Here is an 8,488-nt window from a genome sequence, read left to right on the forward strand (position 1 = left end):
TCTGACTTGCTTAAATACAGCAGTGCATCCTGACACCATTCATTGAAATCGATTTCAACTTGTTCATACAGTTGATCAGAAATGGTAATGGATTACATATTAGGCCTCCGTCGACTGAAGGAGCAGAGGATCTGGGAAAGGGCATGCTGCTAACATCCGCTAGCTAGCTAGCAGGCTAGCATCTTTGCATAAAACGAGCCAAATGCATTGCACATTCTAAATAGCTGCCTGCTACTAGGATAGTGTTCTGTACACAAGACTAAATGCATTAATAAGCCAAGATATAGCCGTTATTAATATCAGTTACGTATCAGTTAATTTAAATAAAATGTGTAACAGTACATTTTCAATGTTCAATATACTGTATCTTACGTTATGGATAAAGGCATCTAGCTAGCTGACAGCAAAGGCGTCGGCTAGAGACGACTTGCAGGATCTTGCAGGGATTCGTAGTCTTGAATGACGTCTACGTTGTTGCTAATTAGCATTTTGAAATGTGAGCGTAAATCGAGCCGAATATATTGATTAAAGTCACCTTGTCCGAGAGAGATTGACAGGGTTATCAAAACATCACTCCAGGGTAAGCCTACAGGAAACACAGACCTTATTTGAAGTGGTCCCCCTCGGGGGGAAAAAACACGATTGGAACCAGAGGGGAAGTTACTTCGGCTTTTGTGGCGACAGAACTTCAACGGACTATAGGCCTCTCTCCTTCCTCTCCTCCCTTTCCTTCCTATCCTTCCTCTCCTTCCTCTCCTCCCTCTCCTCCCTCTCCTTCCTCTCCTCCCTCTGTTTTCCTTCCTTCCTTCCTCTCCTCCCTCTGTTTTCCTTCCTCTCCTTCCTCTCCTCCCTCTCCTCCCTCTCCTTCCTCTCCTTCCTCTCCTTCCTCTCCTCCCTCTCCTCCCTCTCCTCCCTCTCCTTCCTCTCCTTCCTCTCCTTCCTCTCAATCTTCTCTTCCACTCTCTCTCTCTCTGGGCCACTTGTTCTCCTCTCCTCCCTTTCACTCTCCTCCTCTCTGTTCTCCTCCTTCTCCTCCTCCGTGGGAAAGCTAGTTCAGTGTGATTGTGGTCATCCTGGAAGCTGTGGCAGCGACTCCACCACTCTGAGGCCTGAATAGTGTGTGCGTGCATGTAAACGCTTTCATGCCATGGTGGATGGTTTGTTTATTTGTGTCTGTGTGTGTGTGTGTGTGTGTGTGTGTGTGTGTGTGTGTGTGTGTGTGTGTGTGTGTGTGTGTGTGTGTGTGTGTGTGTGTGTGTGTGTGTGTGTGTGTGTGTGTGTGTGTGTGTGTGTGTGTGTTTCACAAACATTCCTCGGCCGTACCGTCCGTCCGACCGCTGGCCAGCCTTGCACGAGAGCCACTCCGCCACCACGGTCAGACCACGACGCCAGTTCTGACGACTCAAATTACAGCACACAAACATTCTCTGGCATGCACTATGACACACACACACACACACACACACACCCACACACACCCACACACACACACACACACACACACACACACACACACACACACACCCACACACACACACACACACACACACACACACACACACACACACACACACACACACACACACACACACCCACACACACACACACACACACACACACACACACAGTCCTTTTAGACATTGCATCCTACAGAAGATCAAAGTGTTCTCCAACAGTAAACACACACACTCTCTTTTCCCCCCTCATCCTCTGGGACCATGAACATGATCAGCTGTCACAGCTCATCAGGCTTCTCCATCTGGTGTGTGTTTGTAACAGAGAGACTGTGGAGGATTCACACCCCTCATGTCCCTCATGCCCCTCTCTTCCCTCATCCCCCTCATGTCCCTCGTGCCCCTCTCTTCCCTCATGTCCCTCGTGCCCCTCTCTTCCCTCATGCCCCTCTCTTCCCTCATCTCCCTCTCTTCCCTCATCTCCCTCTCTTCCCTCATGCCCCTCTCTTCCCTCATCTCCCTCTCTTCCCTCATGCCCCTCATCTCCCTCTCTTCCCCCATGCCCCTATCTTCCCTCATGTTCCTCATCTCCCTCTCTTCCCTCATGCCCCTCTCTTCCCTCTCTTTCCTCATGCCCCTCTCTTCCCTCATGCCCCTCTCTTCCCTCATCTCCCTCTCTTCCCCCATGCCCCTATCTTCCCTCATGTTCCTCATCTCCCTCTCTTCCCTCATGCCCCTCTCTTCCCTCTCTTTCCTCATGCCCCTCTCTTCCCTCATGCCCCTCTCTTCCCTCATCTCCCTCTCTTCCCTCATGCCCCTCTCTTCCCTCATGCCCCTCTCTTCCCTCATGCCCCTCTCTTCCCTCATGCCCCTCTCTTCCCTCATGCCCCTCTCTTCCCCCATGCCCCTCTCTTCCCTCGTCTCCCGCTCTTCCCTCATGCCCCTCTCTTTCCTCATGCCCCTCTCTTCCCTCATGCCCCTCTCTTCCCTCATGCCCCTCTCTTCCCTCATGCCCCTCTCTTCCCTCATGCCCCTCTCTTCCCCCATGCCCCTCTCTTCCCTCGTCTCCCGCTCTTCCCTCATGCCCCTCTCTTCCCTCATGCCCCTCTCTTCCCCCATGCCCCTCTCTTCCCTCGTCTCCCGCTCTTCCCTCATGCCCCTCTCTTTCCTCATGCCCCTCTCTTCCCTCATCTCCCTCTCTTCCCCCATGCCCCTCTCTTCCCTCTCTTTCCTCATGTCCCTCTCTTCCCCCATGCCCCTCTCTTCCCTCATGCCCCTCATCTCCCTCTCTTCCCCCATGCCCCTCTCTTCCCTCTCTTTCCTCATGCCCCTCTCTTCCCTCATGCCCCTCTCTTCCCTCTCTTTCCTCATGCCCCTCTCTTCCCTCATCTCCCTCTCTTCCCTAATGCCCCTCATCTCCCTCTCTTCCCCCATCTCCCTCTCTTCCCTCATGCCCCTCTCTTCCCTCATGCCCCTCTCTTCCCTCATCCCCCTCTCTTCCCTCATCCCCCTCTCTTCCCTCATCCCCCTCTCTTCCCTCATCCCCCTCTCTTCCCTCATCCCCCTCTCTTCCCTCATGCCCCTCTCTTCCCTCATCCCCCTCTCTTCCCTCATCCCCCTCTCTTTCCTCATGCCCCTCTCTTCCCTCTCTTTCCTCATGCCCCTCTCTTCCCCCATGCCCCTCTCTTCCCTCATCCCCCTCTCTTCCCTCATACCCCTCTCTTCCCTCATCTCCCTCTCTTCCCTCATGCCCCTCATCTCCCTCTCTTCCCCCATGCCCCTCTCTTCCCTCATGCCCCTCATCTCCCTCTCTTCCCTCATGCCCCTCTCTTCCCTATCTTTCCTCATGTCCCTCTCTTTCCTCATGCCCCTCTCTTTCCTCATGCCCCTCTCTTCCCTCATGCCCCTCTCTTCCCCCATGCCCCTCTCTTCCCTCGTCTCCCTCTCTTCCCTCATGCCCCTCTCTTTCCTCATGCCCCTCTCTTCCCTCTCTTTCCTCATGCCCCTCTTTTCCCCCATGCCCCTCTCTTCCCTCATCCCCCTCTCTTCCCTCATACCCCTCTCTTCCCTCATCTCCCTCTCTTCCCTCATGCCCCTCATCTCCCTCTCTTCCCCCATGCCCCTCTCTTCCCTCATGCCCCTCATCTCCCTCTCTTCCCCCATGCCCCTCTCTTCCCTCATGCCCCTCATCTCCCTCTCTTCCCTCATGCCCCTCTCTTTCCTCATGTCCCTATCTTTCCTCATGTCCCTCTCTTTCCTCATGTCCCTCTCTTTCCTCATGCCCCTCTCTTCCCTCATGCCCCTCTCTTCCCCCATGCCCCTCTCTTCCCTCGTCTCCCTCTCTTCCCTCATGCCCCTCTCTTTCCTCATGCCCCTCTCTTCCCTCTCTTTCCTCATGTCCCTCTCTTCCCTCATGCCCCTCTCTTCCCTCTCTTTCCTCATGTCCCTCTCTTCCCTCATGCCCCTCTCTTTCCTCATGCCCCTCTCTTCCCTCTCTTTCCTCATGCCCCTCTCTTTCCTCATGCCCCTCTCTTCCCTCTCTTCCCCCATGCCCCTCTCTTCCCCCATGCCCCTCTCTTCCCCCATGCCCCTCTCTTCCCTCGTCTCCCTCTCTTCCCTCATGCCCCTCTCTTTCCTCATGCCCCTCTCTTCCCTCTCTTTCCTCATGTCCCTCTCTTCCCTCATGCCCCTCTCTTCCCCCATGCCCCTCTCTTCCCTCTCTTTCCTCATCTCCCTCTCTTCCCTCATGCCCCTCTCTTTCCTCATGCCCCTCTCTTCCCTCTCTTTCCTCATGTCCCTCTCTTCCCCCATGCCCCTCTCTTCCCTATCTTTCCTCATGTCCCTCTCTTTCCTCATGTCCCTCTCTTCCCCCATGCCCCTCTCTTCCCTATCTTTCCTCATGTCCCTCTCTTTCCTCATGTCCCTCTCTGTCCTCATGTCCTTCTCTTTCCTCATGTCCTTCTCTTTCCTCATGTCCTTCTCTTTCCTCATGTCCATCTCTGTCCTCATGTCCTTCTCTTCCCTCATGTCCTTCTCTTCCCTCATGTCCTTCTCTTCCCTCATGTCCTTCTCTTCCCTCATGTCCATCTCTTCCCTCATGTCCCTCCCCCCCCTCCCTTTCTCTGTTCTACTCTCTTTCTTTCTCTCTTCAATTTATCTAATCCCCCCTTTCTCCAGTTGGGGAGACAGTATCTCACGCAGGCAGACAAACAGCGAGAAAATATATCCATTGGTAAACCACAGGATTGAAGTGAGGGAATGACAGGGATAGAGAGCGAGAGAGAGCGAGAGAGAGAGAGAGAGAGAGAGAGAGAGCGAGAGAGAGCGCGAGAGAGAGCGAGAGAGAGACAGAGAGAGAGAGAAAGAGAGACACAGATACACAGAGACAAAGAGACACAGAGACACAGAGACAGAGAGAGAGGGGGATAAACAGAGGAAGGGGGAGAAACAGGGAGAGAGGGAGAGAGAGAGAGAGAGAGAGAGAGAGAGAGAGGGGGAGAAACAGAGGGAGAGAAACAGAGGGAGAGAGATCCTGTTTGCTTCCTTCCCTCACCCACCGTGTTTATCATATGCAGAGAGGGACGGTACACACACACTGTTCATCAGTCGTTTGTTGTAGTGAAATGTATAGCCACTTCGCCACCTGCGTATGATAGCGTGTCGCAACATGAATGAAGCTCCCTGTTGAGGCCATGACTGATTTAATCACCCAGAACTCCCTGTTGAGGCCATGACTGATTTAATCACCCAGAACTCCCTGTTGAGGCCATGACTGATTTAATCACCCAGAACTCCCTGTTGAGGCCATGACTGATTTAATCTCCCAGAACTCCCTGTTGAGGCCATGACTGATTTAATCACCCAGAACTCCCTGTTGAGGCCATGACTGATTTAATCACCCAGAACTCCCTGTTGAGGCCATGACTGATTTAATCACCCAGAACTCCCTGTTGAGGCCATGACTGATTTAATCACCCAGAACTCCCTGTTGAGGCCATGACTGATTTAATCACCCAGAACTCCCTGTTGAGGCCATGACTGATTTAATCACCCAGAACTCCCTGTTGAGGCCATGACTGATTTAATCACCCAGAACTCCCTGTTGAGGCCATGACTGATTTAATCACCCAGAACTCCCTGTTGAGGCCATGACTGATTTAATCACCCAGAACTTGAGAACCATGTTCATAATCTAATTGATGTAATGTGTGCATTATCTAATGAATTATCTCTCTCTCTCTCTCTCTCTCTCTCTCTCTCTCTCTCTCTCTCTCTCTCTCTCTCTCTCACTCTCACTCTCTCTCTCTCTCTCTCTCTCTCTCTCTCTCTCTCTCTCTCTCTCTTACTGTCTCTCTCTCGCTGTCTTTCTTTCACACAAACACATTTCCGAAAATAAAATTTAAACAAAGTATTCCTTTCCATACCATGTTTATCAGACATTCCATGTGAATAAAAACAGAATCAATCAAGGTATGTCAATTATTTAAAAGATAAAAATTAAAACATCACAGCAAAAAAGTACATGACAAGCACAGCTCAGTTTCACAACGACAGTTTGAGAAGAGCTGTGTCTCCCTCTAGTTTGGCGGAGATCTCATTCTATATCTATATATATCTATATCTAGGGTTGCAAAATGCTGGTAACTTTCCCCAAATTCACAGGTCCCCCCCCCCCCCCCCCCCCCAAAGAAAATTACGGCTGTAAGATTCCTGGAATCAGAAGTAAATAAGCCGAAAATCTGTGATCCTCCAACCAGGATTTCTGGAATTGTGGAATCCTATATATGTCTCTGTAGTGTTTAATATAGTCTCTTCCATTCGTTCGTTCATAGACAATCTACTGGGTCACTTCTAGTGGAGAACAACATGGTGTGGCTACGAAGAGCCACATACAAACTGAGATTCAGAGCTTTCTGTACAAGTAGAGGACCGTCAGTCAGCCTGAGTCGCGCTCTGGAAGTCCTTTAGTTATTCTGTTCTCTCTTATGACTCGGGTCTTCCATCTTGGCTTTCTCCATCTGTCCATCTGTCTCTCTGTCAGTCCCTGCTGACAGATCCCAGTCTGTCTCACTGTCCGTCCGCTTGTCACGTCGTATGGCTTTAGAGTCCCTGTCATTTAGAAATGGCATCAGAGAGGGAGAGAGACAGAGGAGGTAGTAGGTATCCCTAACTGCTGTTCTAGGGTCAGATATGATTTCATCCCTTTAATAGTTAAGGGTATGTTTAATGGTAAGGTAATCTGATCCTAGATATGTGGTTAAAAGGTATGTTTAGGGGTAAGGTAATCTGATCCCAGATCTGTGGTTAAAAGGTATGTTAAGGGGTAAGGTAATCTGATCCCAGATCTGTGGTTAAAAGGTATGTTTAGGGGTAAGGTAATCTGATCCTAGATCTGTGGTTAAGTGTGGTTTAGGGGTAAGGTAATCTGATCCTAGATCTGTGGTTAAGGGTATGTTTAATGGTAAGGTAATCTGATCCCAGATCTGTGGTTAAAAGGTATGTTAAGGGGTAAGGTAATCTGATCCTAGATCTGTGGTTAAGGGTATGTTTAATGGTAAGGTAATCTGATCCTAGATCTGTGGTTAAGGGTATGTTTAGGGGTAAGGTAATCTGATAATAGATCTGTGGTTAAGTGTGGTTTAGGGGTAAGGTAATCTGATCCTAGATCTGTGGTTAAGTGTGGTTTAGGGGTAAGGTAATCTGATCCCAGATCTGTGGTTAAGGGTATGTTTAGGGGTAAGGTAATCTGATAATAGATCTGTGGTTAAGTGTGGTTTAGGGGTAAGGTAATCTGATCCTAGATCTGTGGTTAAGTGTGGTTTAGGGGTAAGGTAATCTGATCCCAGATCTGATGGTTAAAAGGTAGGTTTAGTTGGGCAACTTCTACATGGTACATCATGTTGACAGGTTCTGGATTAGAAGGCTCCTATCTCAGTCCCCCAGGTCTTTGGAGCCTTACCCCTGCGTTGACCCGCGGGAGACCCCATAGGGGCAAAAGGTCTGAAGGAGACTCGTGGAGGAGCCGAGGAAGAGGAGGAGGAAGAAGAAGAAGAGGAGGGGGGGGTGGTGAGGAGGGGTGAGGCTCCGGGGGACTGCTGAGTGAGTCTGTGAGTGGGGGAGGGGGTGAGGGTAGGGGAGGAAGGAGGGGGGAGAGAGGGCACATGGGCAGGGGCGAGTAGAGACCCCTGTTGGCACCCCAGGTGGGCGAGACGCAGGGTGTCGGCCGAGTTGGACGGATAACCCCCACCCCCCAGGCGTGCCAGCTCCCTCCGCCCCGCGGAGAAAGATGGAGAGGTGGGAGACGAGACAGGTGACATCTGGTGATAGGAGGAGATCCACGGCCAGGGAGGAAAAGGGAGGGCGGAGGAGGTGTGGGGCGACTGAAGGAGAAGGGGGTCCAGTTGGCTGGCGCAGTGGGAGAGGTGGGAGACCAGGCGGGCACCGATAGGGTCCGGCGAGTCCACCCCTCCTTCTAAACAGCTCAGGTACCGGACCAGCTCTCCTACACACTCTCTGAATCCCAGGGTCCTATAGTCCACTGCCAGGACCCGCACATCAAAGTACCCTGAGAGAGAGGGAGGGAGGAAGGAGAGGAAGGAGGGAGGGAGGGAGAAAGGAGAGGGTGAGGGAGGGAGGGAGGGCGGGAGGAGGGAGAGGAAGAGGGGGGAGGGAGGGAGAGGAAGAGGGAGGGAGAGGAAGAGGAAACATAGAAGGATAGACAGAGAATTTGGAGGGAGATAAAAAGGGAGAAAATCAGTCAGTGAAAATATCAGATTGATGTTGGATAAACAACCTCGTCGCAGGAGCAATGTCAGCATAGGACGCATATCGTTCAGATCTTCGCATCTTCTGTCCTGCACCCTCGACTGGCGTATGCTATAGCTAGATACTAAGTTGTGTGTTCATTCCTGTCATAGTGGCTAGAATCTATACTGCCCTTACTACCAGAATTAGCATGAGTCTGAGCCCTGCTGCTCAGTGAGATACGTAGGTTCCACATCTTCTGGGCCTGAACACCCGACCTCTATAGATCA

The sequence above is a fragment of the Salvelinus namaycush genome, chromosome 27 (genome assembly GCF_016432855.1).
Source record: "Salvelinus namaycush isolate Seneca chromosome 27, SaNama_1.0, whole genome shotgun sequence".
Lineage (NCBI taxonomy): Eukaryota > Metazoa > Chordata > Actinopteri > Salmoniformes > Salmonidae > Salvelinus > Salvelinus namaycush.